Source organism: Phyllobates terribilis, unplaced genomic scaffold (assembly GCF_046119375.1).
Source record: "Phyllobates terribilis strain yellow unplaced genomic scaffold, ASM4611937v1 Scaffold_143__1_contigs__length_4665640, whole genome shotgun sequence".
NCBI classification, from domain to species: domain Eukaryota; kingdom Metazoa; phylum Chordata; class Amphibia; order Anura; family Dendrobatidae; genus Phyllobates; species Phyllobates terribilis.
This window is the reverse complement of record NW_027362903.1, coordinates 3,104,363-3,125,196: the sequence shown is the minus strand read 5'-3', so window position 1 is coordinate 3,125,196 and position 20,834 is coordinate 3,104,363.

Below are 20,834 nucleotides of genomic sequence, written 5' to 3'. Positions count from 1 at the left end.
GATGTTACACCATAGAAATGGTTTCAAGATGAGAGTTCAGCAGATGACATAGATCCAGCAAGCAGAGATGTTATACCATAGAAATGGTTTCAAGATGAGAGTTCAGCAGATGACATAGATCCAGCAAGCAGAGATGTTATACCATAGAAATGGTTTCAAGATGAGAGCTCAGCAGATGACATAGATCCAGCAAGCAGAGATGTTGTACCATAGAAATGGTTTCAAGATGAGAGTTCAGCAGATGACATAGATCCAGCAAGCAGAGATGTTATACCATAGAAATGGTTTCAAGATGAGAGTTCAGCAGATGACATGGATTCAGCAAGCAGAGATTATATACCATAGAAATGGTTTCAAGATGAGAGTTCAGCAGATGACATGGATCCAGCAAGCAGATATGTTATACCACAAAAATGGTTTCAAGATGAGTGTTCAGCTGATGATATAGATCCAGCAAGCAAGAGATGTTATACCATAGAAATGGTTTCAAGATGAGAGTTCAGCAGATGACATAGATCCAGCAAGCAGAGATGTTATACCATAGAAATGGTTTCAAGATGAGAGTTCAGCAGATGACATGGATTCAGCCAGCAGAGATGATATACCATAGAAATGGTTTCAAGATGAGAGTTCAGCAGATGACATGGATCCAGCAAGCAGATATGTTATACCACAAAAATAGTTTTAAGATGAGTGTTCAGCTGATGATATAGATCCAGCAAGCAAGAGATGTTATACCATAGAAATGGTTTCAAGATGAGAGTTCAGCAGATGACATGGATCCAGCAAGCAGAGATGTTATACCATAGAAATGGTTTCAAGATGAGTGTTCAGCAGATGACATGGATCCAGCAAGCAGAGATGTTATACCATAGAGATGTTATACCATAGAAATGGTTTCAAGATGAGAGTTCAGCAGATGACACAGATCCAGCAAGCAGAGATGTTATACCATAGAAATGGTGTCAAGATGAGAGTACAGCAGATGACATAGATCCAGCAAGCAGAGATGTTATACCATAGAAATGGTTTCAACATGAGAGTTCACCAAATCACATATATTCAGCAAGCAGAGAAGTTATACCATAGAAATGGTTTCAAGATGAGAGTTCAGCAGATGACATAGATCCAGCAAGCAGAGGTTTTACACCATAGAAATGGTTTCAAGATGAGAGTTCAGCAGATGACATAGATTCAGCAAGCAGAGATGTTATACCATAGAAATTGTTTCAAGATGAGAGTTCAGCAGATGACATAGATCCAGAAAGCAGAGATGTTATACCATAGAAATGGTTTGAAGATGAGAGTTCAGTAGATGACATAGATGCAGCAAGCAGAGATATTATAACATAGAAATGATTTCAAGATGAGAGTTCAGCAGATGACATAGATCCAGCAAGCAGAGATGTTATACCATAGAAATGGTTTCAAGATGAGAGTTCAGCAGATGACATAGATCCAGCAAGCAGAGATGTTATACCATAGAAATGGTTTCAAGATGAGAGTCCAGCAGATGACATAGATCCAGCAAGCAGAGATGTTATACCATAGAAATGGTTTCAAGATGAGACTTCAGCAGATGATATAGATCCAGCATGCAGGGATGTTATACCATAGAAATGGTTTCAAGATGAGAGTTCAGCAGATGACATGGATCCAGCAAGCAGAGATGTTATACCATAGAAATGGTTTCAAGATGAGTGTTCAGCAGATGACATGGATCCAGCAAGCAGAGATGTTATACCATAGAGATGTTATACCATAGAAATGGTTTCAAGATGAGAGTTCAGCAGATGACATAGATCCAGCAAGCAGAGATGTTATACCATAGAAATGGTGTCAAGATGAGAGTACAGCAGATGACATAGATCCAGCAAGCAGAGATGTTATACCATAGAAATGGTTTCAACATGAGAGTTCACCAAATCACATATATTCAGGAAGCAGAGAAGTTATACAATAGAAATGGTTTCAAGATGAGAGTTTATCAGATGAGCAAGATCCAGCAAGCAGAGATGTTATACCATAGAAATGGTTTCAAGATGAGACTTCAGCAGATGATATAGATCCAGCAAGCAGGGATGTTATACCATAGAAATGGCTTCAAGATGAGAGTTCAGCAGACGACATAGATCCAGCAAGCAGAGATGTTATACCATAGAAATGATTTCAATATGAGAGTTCAGCAGACGACATAGATCCAGCAAGCAGAGATGTTATACCATAGAAATGATTTCAAGATGAGAGTTCAGCAGACGACATAGATCCAGCAAGCAGAGATGCTATACCATAGAAATGGTATCAAGATGAGAGTTCAGCATATGACATAGATCCTGCAAGCAGAGATGTTATACCATAGAAATGGTGTCAAGATGAGAGTTCAGCAGATGACATGGATCCAGTAAGCAGAGATGTTACACCATAGAAATGGTTTCAAGATGAGAGTTCAGCAGATGACATAGATCCAGCAAGCCGAGATGTTATACCATAGAAATGGTTTCAAGATGAGAGTTCAGCAGAAGACATAGATCCAGCAAGCAGAGATGTTATACCATAGAAATGGTTTCAAGATGAGAGCTCAGCAGATGACATAGATCCAGCAAGCAGAGATGTTGTACCATAGAAATGGTTTCAAGATGAGAGTTCAGCAGATGACATGGATCCAGCAAGCAGAGATGTTATACCATAGAAATGGTTTCAAGATGAGAGTTCAGCAGATGACATGGATCCAGCAAGCAGAGATGTTATACCATAGAAATGGTTTCAAGATGACAGTTCAGCAAATGACATAGATCCAGCAAGCAGAGATGTTATACCATAGAAACGGTTTCAAGATGAGAGTTCAGCAGATGACATGGATTCAGCAAGCAGAGATGAAATATCATAGAAATGATTTCAAGAGGAGAGTTCAGCAGATGACATAGATCCAGAAAGCAGAGATGTTATACCATAGAAATGGTTTCAAGATGAGAGTTCAACAGATGACATAGATCCAGCAAGCAGAGATGTTATACCATAGAAATAGTTTCAAGTTGAGAGTTCAGCAGATGACATGGATTCAGCAAGCAGAGATGTTATACCATAGAATTGGTTTCAAGATAAGAGTTCAGCAGATGACATAGATCCAGCAAGCAGAGATGTTATACCATAGAAATGGTATCAAGATGTGAGTTCAACATATGACATGGATCCAGCAAGCAGAGATGTTATACCATAGAAATGGTTTCAAGATGAGAGTTCAGCAGATGTCATAGATCCAGCAAGCTGAGATGTTATACCATAGAAATGGTTTCAAGATGAGAGTTCAGCAGATGACAGATCCAGCAAGCAGAGATGTTATACCATAGAAATGGTTTCAAGATGAGAGCTCAGCAGATGACATAGATCCAGCAAGCAGAGATGTTATACCATAGAAATGGTTTCAAGAGGAGAGTTCAGCAGATGACATAGATCCAGCAAGCAGAGATGTTATACCATAGAAATGGTTTCAAGAGGAGAGTTCAGCAGATGACATAGATCCAGCAAGCAGAGATGTTATACCATAGAAATGGTTTCAAGATGAGAGTTCAGCAGATGACATGGATTCAGCAAGCAGAGATGTTATACCATAGAAATGGTTTCAAGAGGAGAGTTCAGCAGATGACATAGATCCAGCAAGCAGAGATGCTATACCATAGAAATGGTTTCAAGATGAGAGTTCAGCAAATGACATAGATCCAGCAAGCAGAGATGTTATACCATAGAAATGGTTTCAAGATGAGAGTTCAGCATATGACATGGATTCAGCCAGCAGAGATGTTATACCATAGAAATGATTTCAAGATGAGAGTTCAGCAGATGACATGGATCCAGCAAGCAGAGATGTTATACCATAGAAATGGTTTCATGATGAGAGTTCAGCAGATGACATGGATAAAGCCAGCAGAGATGATATACCATTGAAATGGTTTCAAGATAAGAGTTCAGCAGATGACAAGGATTCAGCCAGCAGAGATGTTATACCATAGAAATGGTTTCAAGATGAGAGTTCAGCAGATGACATGGATCCAACAAGCAGAGATGTTCTACAATAGAAATGGTTTCAAGATGAGAGTTCAGCAGATGACATGGATTCAGCCATCAGAGATGTTATAACATAGAAATAGTTTCAAGATCAGAGTTCAGCAGATGACATAGATCCAGCAAGCAGAGATGTTATACCATAGAAATGGTTTCAAGATGAGAGTTCATCAGATGACATGGACCAGCAAGCAGAGATGTTATACCATAGAAATGGTTTCAAGATGAGAGTTCAGCAGATGACATGGATTCAGCCAGCAGAGATGTTATACCATAGAAATGGCTTCAAGATGAGAGTTCAGCAGATGACATAGATCCAGCAAGCAGGGATGTTATACCATAGAAATGGTTTCAAAATGAGTGTTCAGCAGATGACATGGATCCAGCAAGCAGAGATGTTATACCATAGAAATGGTTTCAAGATGAGAGTTCAGCAGATGACATGGATCCAGCAAGCAGAGATGTTATACCATAGAAATGGTTTCAAGATGAGAGTTCAGCAGATGACATGGATCCAGCAAGCAGAGATGTTATACCATAGAAATGGTTTCAAGATGAGAGTTCAGCAGATGACAAGGATTCAGCAAGTAGAGATGTTATACCATAGAAATGGTTTCAAGAGGAGAGTTCAGCAGATGACATAGATCCAGCAAGCAGAGATGTTATACCATAGAAATGGTTTCAAGATGAGAGTTCAGCAGATGACATAGATCCAGCAAGCAGAGATGTTATACCATAGAAATGGTTTCAAGAGGAGAGTTCAGCAGATGACATAGATCCAGAAAGCAGAGTTGTTATACCATAGAAATGGTTTCAAGACGAGAGTTCAGCAGATGACATAGATCCAGCAAGCAGAGATATTATACCATAGAAATGGTTTCAAGAGGAGAGTTCAGCAGATGACATAGATCCCGCAAGCAGAGATGTTATACCATAGAATTGGTTTCAAGATAAGAGTTCAGCAGATGACATAGATCCAGCAAGCAGAGATGTTATACCATAGAAATGGTATCAAGATGTGAGTTCAACATATGACATGGATCCAGCAAGCAGAGATGTTATACCATAGAAATGGTTTCAAGATGAGAGTTCAGCAGATGTCATAGATCCAGCAAGCTGAGATGTTATACCATAGAAATGGTTTCAAGATGAGAGTTCAGCAGATGACAGATCCAGCAAGCAGAGATGTCATACCATAGAAATGGTTTCAAGATGAGAGCTCAGCAGATGACATAGATCCAGCAAGCAGAGATGTTATACCATAGAAATGGTTTCAAGAGGAGAGTTCAGCAGATGACATAGATCCAGCAAGCAGAGATGTTATACCATAGAAATGGTTTCAAGAGGAGAGTTCAGCAGATGACATAGATCCAGCAAGCAGAGATGTTATACCATAGAAATGGTTTCAAGATGAGAGTTCAGCAGATGACATGGATTCAGCAAGCAGAGATGTTATACCATAGAAATGGTTTCAAGAGGAGAGTTCAGCAGATGACATAGATCCAGCAAGTAGAGATGCTATACCATAGAAATGGTTTCAAGATGAGAGTTCAGCAGATGACATAGATCCAGCAAGCAGAGATGTTATACCATAGAAATGGTTTCAAGATGAGAGTTCAGCATATGACATGGATTCAGCCAGCAGAGATGTTATACCATAGAAATGATTTCAAGATGAGAGTTCAGCAGATGACATGGATCCAGCAAGCAGAGATGTTATACCATAGAAATGGTTTCATGATGAGAGTTCAGCAGATGACATGGATAAAGCCAGCAGAGATGATATACCATTGAAATGGTTTCAAGATAAGAGTTCAGCAGATGACATAGATCCAGCAAGCAGAGATGTTATACCATAGAAATGGTTTCAAGATGAGAGTTCAGCAGATGACATGAATCCAGCAAGCAGAGATGTTATAGCATAGAAATGGTTTCAAGACGAGAGTTCAGCAGATGACATGGATCCAGCAAGCAGAGATGTTATACCATAGAAATGGTTTCAAGATGAGAGTTCAGCAGATGACATGGATTCAGCCATCAGAGATGTTATAACATAGAAATGGTTTCAAGATCAGAGTTCAGCAGATGACATAGATCCAGCAAGCAGAGATGTTATACCATAGAAATGGTTTCAAGATGAGAGTTCAGCAGATGACATGGACCAGCAAGCAGAGATGTTATACCATAGAAATGGTTTCAAGATGAGAGTTCAGCAGATGACATGGATTCAGCCAGCAGAGATGTTATACCATAGAAATGGCTTCAAGATGAGAGTTCAGCAGATGACATAGATCCAGCAAGCAGGGATGTTATACCATAGAAATGGTTTCAAAATGAGTGTTCAGCAGATGACATGGATCCAGCAAGCAGAGATGTTATACCATAGAAATGGTTTCAAGATGAGAGTTCAGCAGATGACATGGATCCAGCAAGCAGAGATGTTATACCATAGAAATGGTTTCAAGATGAGAGTTCAGCAGATGACATGGATCCAGCAAGCAGAGATGTTATACCATAGAAATGGTTTCAAGATGAGAGTTCAGCAGATGACAAGGATTCAGCAAGTAGAGATGTTATACCATAGAAATGGTTTCAAGAGGAGAGTTCAGCAGATGACATAGATCCAGCAAGCAGAGATGTTATACCATAGAAATGGTTTCAAGATGAGAGTTCAGCAGATGACATAGATCCAGCAAGCAGAGATGTTATACCATAGAAATGGTTTCAAGAGGAGAGTTCAGCAGATGACATAGATCCAGCAAGCAGAGATGTTATACCATAGAAATGGTTTCAAGATGAGAGTTCAGCAGATGACATGGATCCAGCAAGCAGATATGTTATACCACAAAAATGGTTTCAAGATGAGTGTTCAGCAGATGACATGGATGCAGCAAGCAGAGATGTTATACCATAGAAATGGTTTCAAGATGAGAGTTCAGCAGATGACATGGATCCAGCAAGCAGAGATGTTATACCATAGAAATGGTTTGAAGATGAGTGTTCAGCAGATGACATGGATCCAGCAAGCAGAGATGTTATACCATAGAGATGTTATACCATAGAAATGGTTTCAAGATGAGAGTTCAGCAGATGACATAGATCCAGCAAGCAGATATGTTATACCATAGAAATGGTGTCAAGATGAGAGTACAGCAGATGACATAGATCCAGCAAGCAGAGATGTTATACCATAGAAATGGTTTCAACATGAGAGTTCACCAAATCACATATATTCAGGAAGCAGAGAAGTTATACCATAGAAATGGTTTCAAGATGAGAGTTCAGCAGATGACATAGATCCAGCAAGCAGAGGTTTTACACCATAGAAATGGTTTCAAGATGAGAGTTCAGCAGATGACATAGATCCAGCAAGCAGAGATGTTATACCATAGAAATGGTTTCAAGATGAGAGTTCAGCAGATGACATAGATCCAGAAAGCAGAGATGTTATACCATAGAAATGGTTTCAAGATGAGAGTTCAGTACATGACATAGATGCAGCAAGCAGAGATATTATAACATAGAAATGATTTCAAGATGAGAGTTCAGCAGATGACATAGATCCAGCAAGCAGAGATGTTATACCATAGAAATGGTTTCAAGATGAGAGTCCAGCAGATGACATAGATCCAGCAAGCAGATATGTAATACCACAAAAATGGTTTCAAGATGAGTGTTCAGCTGATGATATAGATCCAGCAAGCAAGAGATGTTATACCATAGAAATGGTTTCAAGATGAGAGTTCAGCAGATGACATGGATCCAGCAAGCAGAGATGTTATACCATAGAAATGGTTTCAAGATGAGTGTTCAGCAGATGACATGGATCCAGCAAGCAGAGATGTTATACCAAAGAGATGTTATACCATAGAAATGGTTTCAAGATGAGAGTTCAGCAGATGACATAGATCCAGCAAGCAGAGATGTTATACCATAGAAATGGTGTCAAGATGAGAGTACAGCAGATGACATAGATCCAGCAAGCAGAGATGTTATACCATAGAAATGGTTTCAACATGAGAGTTCACCAAATCACATATATTCAGGAAGCAGAGAAGTTATACCATAGAAATGGTTTCAAGATGAGAGTTCAGCAGATGACATAGATCCAGCAAGCAGAGATGTTATACCATAGAAATGGTTTCAAGATGAGACTTCAGCAGATGATATAGATCCAGCATGCAGGGATGTTATACCATAGAAATGGTTTCAAGATGAGAGTTCAGCAGACGACATAGATCCAGCAAGCAGAGATGTTATACAATAGAAATGGTTTCAAGATGAGAGTTCAGCAGATGACATGGATCCAGCAAGCAGATATGTTATACCACAAAAATGGTTTCAAGATGAGTGTTCAGCAGATGACATGGATGCAGCAAGCAGAGATGTTATACCATAGAAATGGTTTCAAGATGAGAGTTCAGCAGATGACATGGATCCAGCAAGCAGAGATGTTATACCATAGAAATGGTTTGAAGATGAGTGTTCAGCAGATGACATGGATCCAGCAAGCAGAGATGTTATACCATAGAGATGTTATACCATAGAAATGGTTTCAAGATGAGAGTTCAGCAGATGACATAGATCCAGCAAGCAGATATGTTATACCATAGAAATGGTGTCAAGATGAGAGTACAGCAGATGACATAGATCCAGCAAGCAGAGATGTTATACCATAGAAATGGTTTCAACATGAGAGTTCACCAAATCACATATATTCAGGAAGCAGAGAAGTTATACCATAGAAATGGTTTCAAGATGAGAGTTCAGCAGATGACATAGATCCAGCAAGCAGAGGTTTTACACCATAGAAATGGTTTCAAGATGAGAGTTCAGCAGATGACATAGATCCAGCAAGCAGAGATGTTATACCATAGAAATGGTTTCAAGATGAGAGTTCAGCAGATGACATAGATCCAGAAAGCAGAGATGTTATACCATAGAAATGGTTTCAAGATGAGAGTTCAGTACATGACATAGATGCAGCAAGCAGAGATATTATAACATAGAAATGATTTCAAGATGAGAGTTCAGCAGATGACATAGATCCAGCAAGCAGAGATGTTATACCATAGAAATGGTTTCAAGATGAGAGTCCAGCAGATGACATAGATCCAGCAAGCAGATATGTAATACCACAAAAATGGTTTCAAGATGAGTGTTCAGCTGATGATATAGATCCAGCAAGCAAGAGATGTTATACCATAGAAATGGTTTCAAGATGAGAGTTCAGCAGATGACATGGATCCAGCAAGCAGAGATGTTATACCATAGAAATGGTTTCAAGATGAGTGTTCAGCAGATGACATGGATCCAGCAAGCAGAGATGTTATACCAAAGAGATGTTATACCATAGAAATGGTTTCAAGATGAGAGTTCAGCAGATGACATAGATCCAGCAAGCAGAGATGTTATACCATAGAAATGGTGTCAAGATGAGAGTACAGCAGATGACATAGATCCAGCAAGCAGAGATGTTATACCATAGAAATGGTTTCAACATGAGAGTTCACCAAATCACATATATTCAGGAAGCAGAGAAGTTATACCATAGAAATGGTTTCAAGATGAGAGTTCAGCAGATGACATAGATCCAGCAAGCAGAGATGTTATACCATAGAAATGGTTTCAAGATGAGAGTTCAGCAGATGACATAGATCCAGCAAGCAGAGATGTTATACCATTGAAATGGTTTCAAGATGAGAGTCCAGCAGATGACATAGATCCAGCAAGCAGAGATGTTATACCATAGAAATGGTTTCAAGATGAGACTTCAGCAGATGATATAGATCCAGCATGCAGGGATGTTATACCATAGAAATGGTTTCAAGATGAGAGTTCAGCAGACGACATAGATCCAGCAAGCAGAGATGTTATACAATAGAAATGGTTTCAAGATGAGAGTTTATCAGATGAGCAAGATCCAGCAAGCAGAGATGTTATACCATAGAAATGGTTTCAAGATGAGACTTCAGCAGATGATATAGATCCAGCAAGCAGGGATGTTATACCATAGAAATGGCTTCAAGATAAGAGTTCAGCAGATGACATAGATCCAGCAAGCAGAGATGTTATACCATAGAAATGATTTCAAGATGAGAGTTCTGCAGATGACATAGATCCAGCAAGCAGAGATGTTATACCATAGAAATGATTTCAAGATGAGAGTTCAGCAGACGACATAGATCCAGCAAGCAGAGATGCTATACCATAGAAATGGTATCAAGATGAGAGTTCAGCAGATGACATAGATCCTGCAAGCAGACATGTTATACCATAGAAATGGTATCAAGATGAGAGTTCAGCAGATGTCATAGATCCAGCAAGCAGAGATGTTACACCATAGAAATGGTTTCAAGATGAGAGTTCAGCAGACGACTTAGATCCAGCAAGCAGAGATGTTATACCATAGAAATGGTTTCAAGATGAGAGTTCAGCAGACGACATAGATCTAGCAAGCAGAGATGTTATACCATAGAAATGGTATCAAGATGAGAGTTCAGCAGACTACATAGATCCTGCAAGCAGAGATGTTATACCATATAAATGGTATCAAGATGAGAGTTCAGAAGTTGACATGGATCAAGCAAGCACAGATGATACACCATAGAAATGGTTTCAAGATGAGAGTTCAGCAGATGACATAGACCCAGCAAGCAGAGATGTTATACCATAGAAATGGTTTCAAGATGAGAGTTCAGCAGATGACATAGATCCAGCATGCAAAGATGTTATACCATAGAAATGGTTTCATGATGAGAGTTCAGCAGATGACATGGATTCAGCAAGCAGAGATGTTATACCATAGAAATGATTTCAAGAGGAGAGTTCAGCAGATGACATAGATCCAGCAAGCAGAGATGTTATACCATAGAAATGGTATCAAGATAAAAGTTCAGCAGATGACATAGATCCAGCAAGCAGAGATGCTATACCATAGAAATGGTTTCAAGATGAGAGTTTAGCAGATGACATGGATTCAGCAAGCAGAGATGTTATACCATAGAAATGGTTTCAAGAGGAGACTTCAGCAGATGACATAGATCCAGCAAGCAGAGATGTTATACCATAGAAATGGTATCAAGATAAGAGTTCAGCAGATGACATAGATCCAGCAAGCAGAGATGCTATACCATAGAAATAGTTTCAAGATGAGAGTTCAGCAGATGACATAATTCAGCAAGCAGAGATGTTATACCATAGAAATGGTTTCAAGAGGAGAGTTCAGCAGATGACATAGATCCAGCAAGCAGAGATGTTATACCATAGAAATGGTTTCAAGATGAAAGTTCAGCAGACGACATAGATCCAGCAAGTAGAGATGTTATACCATAGAAATGGTATCAAGATGAGAGTTCAGCAGACGACATAGATCCTGCAAGCAGAGATGTTATACCATAGAAATGGTGTCAAGATGAGAGTTCAGCAGATGACATGGATCCAGTAAGCAGAGATGTTACACCATAGAAATGGTTTCAAGATGAGAGTTCAGCAGATGACATAGATCCAGCAAGCAGAGATGTTATACCATAGAAATGGTTTCAAGATGAGAGTTCAGCAGATGACATAGATCCAGCAAGCAGAGATGTTATACCATAGAAATGGTTTCAAGATGAGAGCTCAGCAGATGACATAGATCCAGCAAGCAGAGATGTTGTACCATAGAAATGGTTTCAAGATGAGAGTTCAGCAGATGACATAGATCCAGCAAGCAGAGATGTTATACCATAGAAATGGTTTCAAGATGAGAGTTCAGCAGATGACATGGATTCAGCAAGCAGAGATTATATACCATAGAAATGGTTTCAAGATGAGAGTTCAGCAGATGACATGGATCCAGCAAGCAGATATGTTATACCACAAAAATGGTTTCAAGATGAGTGTTCAGCTGATGATATAGATCCAGCAAGCAAGAGATGTTATACCATAGAAATGGTTTCAAGATGAGAGTTCAGCAGATGACATAGATCCAGCAAGCAGAGATGTTATACCATAGAAATGGTTTCAAGATGAGAGTTCAGCAGATGACATGGATTCAGCCAGCAGAGATGATATACCATAGAAATGGTTTCAAGATGAGAGTTCAGCAGATGACATGGATCCAGCAAGCAGATATGTTATACCACAAAAATAGTTTTAAGATGAGTGTTCAGCTGATGATATAGATCCAGCAAGCAAGAGATGTTATACCATAGAAATGGTTTCAAGATGAGAGTTCAGCAGATGACATGGATCCAGCAAGCAGAGATGTTATACCATAGAAATGGTTTCAAGATGAGTGTTCAGCAGATGACATGGATCCAGCAAGCAGAGATGTTATACCATAGAGATGTTATACCATAGAAATGGTTTCAAGATGAGAGTTCAGCAGATGACACAGATCCAGCAAGCAGAGATGTTATACCATAGAAATGGTGTCAAGATGAGAGTACAGCAGATGACATAGATCCAGCAAGCAGAGATGTTATACCATAGAAATGGTTTCAACATGAGAGTTCACCAAATCACATATATTCAGCAAGCAGAGAAGTTATACCATAGAAATGGTTTCAAGATGAGAGTTCAGCAGATGACATAGATCCAGCAAGCAGAGGTTTTACACCATAGAAATGGTTTCAAGATGAGAGTTCAGCAGATGACATAGATTCAGCAAGCAGAGATGTTATACCATAGAAATTGTTTCAAGATGAGAGTTCAGCAGATGACATAGATCCAGAAAGCAGAGATGTTATACCATAGAAATGGTTTGAAGATGAGAGTTCAGTAGATGACATAGATGCAGCAAGCAGAGATATTATAACATAGAAATGATTTCAAGATGAGAGTTCAGCAGATGACATAGATCCAGCAAGCAGAGATGTTATACCATAGAAATGGTTTCAAGATGAGAGTTCAGCAGATGACATAGATCCAGCAAGCAGAGATGTTATACCATAGAAATGGTTTCAAGATGAGAGTCCAGCAGATGACATAGATCCAGCAAGCAGAGATGTTATACCATAGAAATGGTTTCAAGATGAGACTTCAGCAGATGATATAGATCCAGCATGCAGGGATGTTATACCATAGAAATGGTTTCAAGATGAGAGTTCAGCAGATGACATGGATCCAGCAAGCAGAGATGTTATACCATAGAAATGGTTTCAAGATGAGTGTTCAGCAGATGACATGGATCCAGCAAGCAGAGATGTTATACCATAGAGATGTTATACCATAGAAATGGTTTCAAGATGAGAGTTCAGCAGATGACATAGATCCAGCAAGCAGAGATGTTATACCATAGAAATGGTGTCAAGATGAGAGTACAGCAGATGACATAGATCCAGCAAGCAGAGATGTTATACCATAGAAATGGTTTCAACATGAGAGTTCACCAAATCACATATATTCAGGAAGCAGAGAAGTTATACAATAGAAATGGTTTCAAGATGAGAGTTTATCAGATGAGCAAGATCCAGCAAGCAGAGATGTTATACCATAGAAATGGTTTCAAGATGAGACTTCAGCAGATGATATAGATCCAGCAAGCAGGGATGTTATACCATAGAAATGGCTTCAAGATGAGAGTTCAGCAGACGACATAGATCCAGCAAGCAGAGATGTTATACCATAGAAATGATTTCAATATGAGAGTTCAGCAGACGACATAGATCCAGCAAGCAGAGATGTTATACCATAGAAATGATTTCAAGATGAGAGTTCAGCAGACGACATAGATCCAGCAAGCAGAGATGCTATACCATAGAAATGGTATCAAGATGAGAGTTCAGCATATGACATAGATCCTGCAAGCAGAGATGTTATACCATAGAAATGGTGTCAAGATGAGAGTTCAGCAGATGACATGGTCCAGTAAGCAGAGATGTTACACCATAGAAATGGTTTCAAGATGAGAGTTCAGCAGATGACATAGATCCAGCAAGCCGAGATGTTATACCATAGAAATGGTTTCAAGATGAGAGTTCAGCAGAAGACATAGATCCAGCAAGCAGAGATGTTATACCATAGAAATGGTTTCAAGATGAGAGCTCAGCAGATGACATAGATCCAGCAAGCAGAGATGTTGTACCATAGAAATGGTTTCAAGATGAGAGTTCAGCAGATGACATGGATCCAGCAAGCAGAGATGTTATACCATAGAAATGGTTTCAAGATGAGAGTTCAGCAGATGACATGGATCCAGCAAGCAGAGATGTTATACCATAGAAATGGTTTCAAGATGACAGTTCAGCAAATGACATAGATCCAGCAAGCAGAGATGTTATACCATAGAAACGGTTTCAAGATGAGAGTTCAGCAGATGACATGGATTCAGCAAGCAGAGATGAAATATCATAGAAATGATTTCAAGAGGAGAGTTCAGCAGATGACATAGATCCAGAAAGCAGAGATGTTATACCATAGAAATGGTTTCAAGATGAGAGTTCAACAGATGACATAGATCCAGCAAGCAGAGATGTTATACCATAGAAATAGTTTCAAGTTGAGAGTTCAGCAGATGACATGGATTCAGCAAGCAGAGATGTTATACCATAGAAATGGTTTCAAGATGAGAGTTCAGCAGATGACATAGATCCAGCAAGCAGAGATGTTATACCATAGAAATGGTTTCAAGATGAGAGTTCAGCAGATGACATAGATCCAGCAAGCAGAGATGTTATACCATAGAAATGGTTTCAAGAGGAGAGTTCAGCAGATGACATAGATCCAGCAAGCAGAGATGCTATACCATAGAAATGGTTTCAAGATGAGAGTTCAGCAGATGACATAGATCCAGCAAGCAGAGATGTTATACCATAGAAATGGTTTCAAGATCAGAGATCAGCAGATGACATAGATCCAGCAAGCAGAGATGTTATACCATAGAAATGGTTTCAAGATGAGAGTTCAGCAGATGACATAGATCCAGCAAGCAGAGATGTTATACCATAGTAATGGTTTCAAGATGAGAGTTCAGCAGATGACATAGATCCAGCAAGCAGAGATGTTATACCATAGAAATGGTTTCAAGATGAGAGTTCAGCAGATGACATAGATCCAGCAAGCAGAGATGTTATACCTGTGTGAAGATAGAAGAGATGGATGGACGTTAGTCGGTTGCCATTGAAATGACTGTCAGACACTAGTCGAACAGGACATTTTGCCGAAGAGGACACGTGCGTGCACCCCACACTATATTAGATTGTAAGCTCCTAGGACAGGGTGTACATTATTCTGCATGCCCTCAGGAGCAGTCTGTATACTGTATATTAGATTGTAAGCTCCTAGGACAGGGTGTGCATTATTCTGCACGCCCTTAGGAGCAGCCTGTGTATGATATATTAGATTGTAAGCTCCTAGGACAGGGTGTGCATTATTCTGCATGCCCTCAGGAGCAGTCTGTATATTGTATATTAGGCTGTAGGCTCCTAGTACAGGGTGTGCATTATTCTGCATGCCCTCAGGAGCAGTCTGTATATTGTATATTAGATTGTAAGCTCCTAGGACAGGGTGTACATTATTCTGCATGCCCTCAGGAGCAGCCTGTATATTGTATATTAGATTGTAAGCTCCTAGGACAGGGTGTGCATTATTCTGCATGCCCTCAGGAGCAGTCTGTATATTGTATATTAGATTGTAAGCTCCTAGGACAGGGTGTACATTATTCTGCATGCCCTCAGGAGCAGCCTGTATATTAGATTGTAAGCTCCTCTTGAGCAGGGTGTATTTGTCTTTTCCTTTGCCTGAGCTTATAATACATGTAGATATACAGCAATATGCAGCAGGACAGACGTGATCCAGGGAAATATCCGATCGCCACCACTGGGGTCAGGAAGGAATTTTTTTCCCCCCTGAGGCAGAGCTCTCCGGGGGGTTTCTTCGCCTTCCTCTGGATCTCTGGTTCCAGTGGCTCTCAGTGGGTCCTCAATGACCACATCCAGTTCTGTGGTCTCTATGGAGCCTGACCTGAGAGTCATTATAATCAGGGTTTAATTTCTTAAAGGGCCAGTAATATTTTTATTACAATGTTGCTTATTGCTATTCCAATAATAAATAAAAAGAAAGAAAATAAAAGTGTCATGTGAGTTTTTTTGTCTTGACTTTTTGTGTTTACACCGTTACAATGATGGAAGTGACCATTACTACCCTCAATATTCCTGAAGTAGAACCAGGAATTATGAGGGCGCCATTTACAGACGGCAGACCACGTCTATCTCCACCCATTGTGGTATCATAATGTCAGCTCCTGTCCCAAGTTACATTACAAGTGTTATGGGGGTCGATCTCTGTGATGGGGGCAGGGCACTAAAATAGTATATGTCCTACACAACAAACTACCTGATCGAAGACTGAAGAGCGGACACAGAGCCGCCGAATACAAGAGACACAAGCAGAGTCTGACTGTGGTGCCAAGTGGCCCCCCACTATCCAACTCCAGGGCCCCACGTTTCAGCTTCATGCAAATATGACGTTATTCTCAATTACAAATATATGTAACAATGAACGGGGTAGATTGGTAAATGAATAAGATTCTGCCTTTATCTGTACATAGTGAGTCAAGTATATTGTGCCAAGTGCTGCTCATATAAGAGGGTGGTGGACACTCTTGCAGGGCCGGCTCCAGGTTTTTCTGGGCCCCGGGCGAAAGAGTCTCAGTGGCCCCTTTAACACATACCACGATTCATGATGCACAGATACCGCAGAGAAATATATATATATACATATATATATATATATATAGTACAATGCCAAAGATTTCACTTCTTGCGTTACATGAGCGATATCTATTGTAAATTCCACAATAGCTCAGAAACTGGCGAATCGGTCCATACAGAATACTGGGCCCCATAAAATGCTCCATACAGGATACTGGCCCCATATAACGCTCCACACAGAATACTGACCCCCATATAACGCTCCATGCAGGCTGTTCCCACCACATAATGCCTCATGCAGGCTGTTCCCCCTACATAATGCCCGACGCAGGCTGTTCCCCCCTTATAATGCCCCATGCAGGCTGTTCCCCCCTTATAATGCCCCATGCAGGATGTCACCCACCCTTATAATGCCCCATGCAGGATGTCACCCACCCTTACAATGCCCCATGCAGGATGTTACCCATCTTATAATGCCCCATGAAGGATGTCGCCCCCCTTATAATGCCCCATGCATTATTTTACCCCCCCTTATAATGCCCCATGCATGATGTCACACCCCCGCCCCTTACAATGCCCCATGCAGGATGTAACACACACCCTCCCTTATAATGCCCCATGTAATATGTCACTCCCCCCCTTATAATGCCCCATGCAGGATGTCACTCCCCCCCCCCCTTATAATGCCCCATGCAGTATGTCACTCCCCCCCTTTAATGCCCCATGCAGGATGTCACCCCCCCTCCCTTATAATGCCCCATGCAGTATGTCACTCCCCCCCTTTTAATGCCCCATGCAGGATGTCACCCCCCTTATAATGCCCCATGCATTATGTCACCCCCCCCTTATAATGCCCCATGCATGATGTCACACCCCCACCCCTTATAATGCCCCATGCAGGATGTCACTCCCCCCTCCCTTATAATGCCCCATGCAGTATGTCACACCCCCTTACAATGCCCCATGCAGGATGTCACACCCCCTTATAATGCCCCATGCAGGATGTCACCTCTCCCCCCCATATAATGCCCCATGCAGGATGTCACTCCCCCCTTTATAATGCCCCATGCAGGATGTCACACCCCCTTATAATGCCCCATGCAGGATGTCACCTCTCCCCCCCATATAATGCCCCATGCAGGATGTCACTCCCCCCTTTATAATGCCCCATGCAGGATGTCACCCCCCCCTTATAATGCCCCATGCAGGATGTCACCCCCCTTATAATGCCCCATGCGTTATGTCACCCCCCCTTATAATGCCCCATGCATGATGTCACACCCCCACCCCTTATAATGCCCCATGCAGGATGTCACTCCCCCCTCCCTTATAATGCCCCATGCAGTATGTCACACCCCCTTATAATGCCCCATGCAGGATGTCACACCCCCTTATAATGCCCCATGCAGGATGTCACCTCTCCCCCCCATATAATGCCCCATGCAGGATGTCACTCCCCCCTTTATAATGCCCCATGCAGGATGTCACCCCCCCCTTATAATGCCCCATGCAGGATGTCACCCCCCTTATAATGCCCCATGCAGGATGTCACACCCCCTTATAATGCCCCATGCAGGATGTCACCTCTCCCCCCATATAATGCCCCATGCAGGATGTCACTCCCCCCCCTTATAATGCCCCATGCAGGATGTCACCCCCCCTTATAATGCCCCATGCAGGATGTCACCTCTCCCCCCATATAATGCCCCATGCAGGATGTCACTCCCCCCCCATATAATGCCCCATGCAGGATGTCAAACACACCCTCTCTTATAATGCCCCAAGCAGGATGTCACCCCCCCCCTTATAATGCCCCATGCAGTATGTCACTCCCCCCTTTTAATGTCCCATGCAGAATATCACACCCCTCTCCCTTATAATGCCCCATGCAGTATGTCACTCCCCTCCTTTTAATGCCCCATGCAGGATGTCACACCCCCCTCCCTTATAATGCCCCATGCAGTATGTCACTCCCCTCCTTTTAATGCCCCATGCAGGATGTCACACCCCCCTCCCTTATAATGCCCCATGCCTCCATACATTTTAAAAAAATCAAATACTCACCTCACTTCTCACCTGCTGCCGCTGCTCCAGACCCCTCACCCGCGTCGCCAGCGTCTTTCTGCTCTGCGCTGTGACGGCTCAGGAGAGAGCACGGTGGAAAGCGTCACCACGTCCTCTGACCTGAGACATCACAGTCAGAGGACGCAGAAGAGACGGGAGCTGCTGCAGAGGCCCGGGAAGACGTAAGTATTGTGCCGCCGGCTGCCGCGGCCCTGAGCAAGCGAGGGGGAGCGGGCGCTGACACAGCTCTCCTCCGCTCACGGGTCCCATAGCGCAGCGGGGTGCCCGACAGCGAGTGGCCCCCCCGCCCGCTCATGGGCCCGGCACTTGCCGGGGTGCGCCAGGTGCTGACGCCGACCCTGTACTCTTGCACAAGGGCCTACTGGAGGATTCTCCTGTTCTCCTGTGGGCCAGTCCGAGCCTGACTGTGCTATACATAATAAGGCTACATTCCTGCATTGAGCATGTCCTATTCTGATCCTCAAAATCAGATCACAACTGGACGTTTTCTGACCCTCACAGATCTTATTCTCAGATCCGTGATTTTCATGGATGTGTGAATGGACCTATAAAACTGTACGAGTCCGTGGACCATCCGATAAAAAAATCTGGCAGCACACGGACATTTCACACAAATGTGAGAATGCAGCCTAAGAGATTTTACAGATAACATTATCACTCCAAGTCACACAGTGCAGATACAGAATAATATCTACATCCAGGCACTTACCGCTGACGTCTCATCTGATCAGAGCCGGTTTCTGCTGCTTCTTCTCCGTCTGGTCAGACCTTCATGTCGACATCTCCCAGCCACGACTCGTCTGGTCACCATGATCCTCCAGCCTAGAAAATAACAAGGTCACATATATTGTATATATACACGTGTTTCCCCCACACTGCGCCCCTGAATACAGATATGTAGACCCCCCCCCAATTAATATACTATTAGCCACTTATAGAAAATACACTGAATGTACCGGCACATATTAATCCTAATATTTAGACCCACAATTTGTCAGGTCCATAAATAGTGTTGTGCTGGTTATACGGACCCATGTAGAATGGCAGACCATTCAGAAAATTATATTATACAACAAGAGAACATCCGAATAAAAGGTCAAACGGAAACTAGATTGAATCAGCATAAAAAACCTTTATTATGAAGTAGAAGGGTTAGGTGGCACTACATGCACCAGCATGACCGTACCAAGATGCCAAGTAAACAATCATTAGTAATGCACAGAAATATAAAAATTCATTTGTTCCTCAAATGGGACCAGCAGCAGCAAAGGGAAACATATAATGGAATAAAACGAACATAGTTCCATAAAGATTACCTATGTAGCAAGAGCCTCATCAAATGCTTAAATGATGACAGATTATAGCCTATATACAATTCTCATATAGGACATGAAGAGACAGGAGTAAATACTCACTCAACGGGTGTACACCTCAAATTATGTACGCATATGTGTAATATTAAATAATTACCATAGAAGTGTACAACTCCTATGAGGATCTAAATGATAGTCCCTAAGCGTTAATAGCTAACACATAATCACAATCTGTCATAGATCAAAGAAGAGAGAGGCAAATATTATTTACCAGCATTACCGGTCCAAGTAAGCAGGAGGCACCATGTGGTACAGCCCCAACGCGCGTTTCGGACACTCGTCCTTCGTCAGGGGGCTTAGGGACTATCATTTAGATCCTCATAGGAGTTGTACACTTCTATGGTAATTATTTAATATTACACATATGCGTACATAATTTGAGGTGTACACCCGTTGAGTGAGTATTTACTCCTGTCTCTTCATGTCCTATATGAGAATTGTATATAGGCTATAATCTGTCATCATTTAAGCATTTGATGAGGCTCTTGCTACATAGGTAATCTTTATGGAACTATGTTCGTTTTATTCCATTATATGTTTCCCCTTGCTGCTGCTGGTCCCATTTGAGGAACAAATGAATTTTTATATTTCTGTGCATTACTAATGATTGTTTACTTGGCATCTTGGTACGGTCATGCTGGTGCATGTAGTGCCACCTAACCCTTCTACTTCATAATAAAGG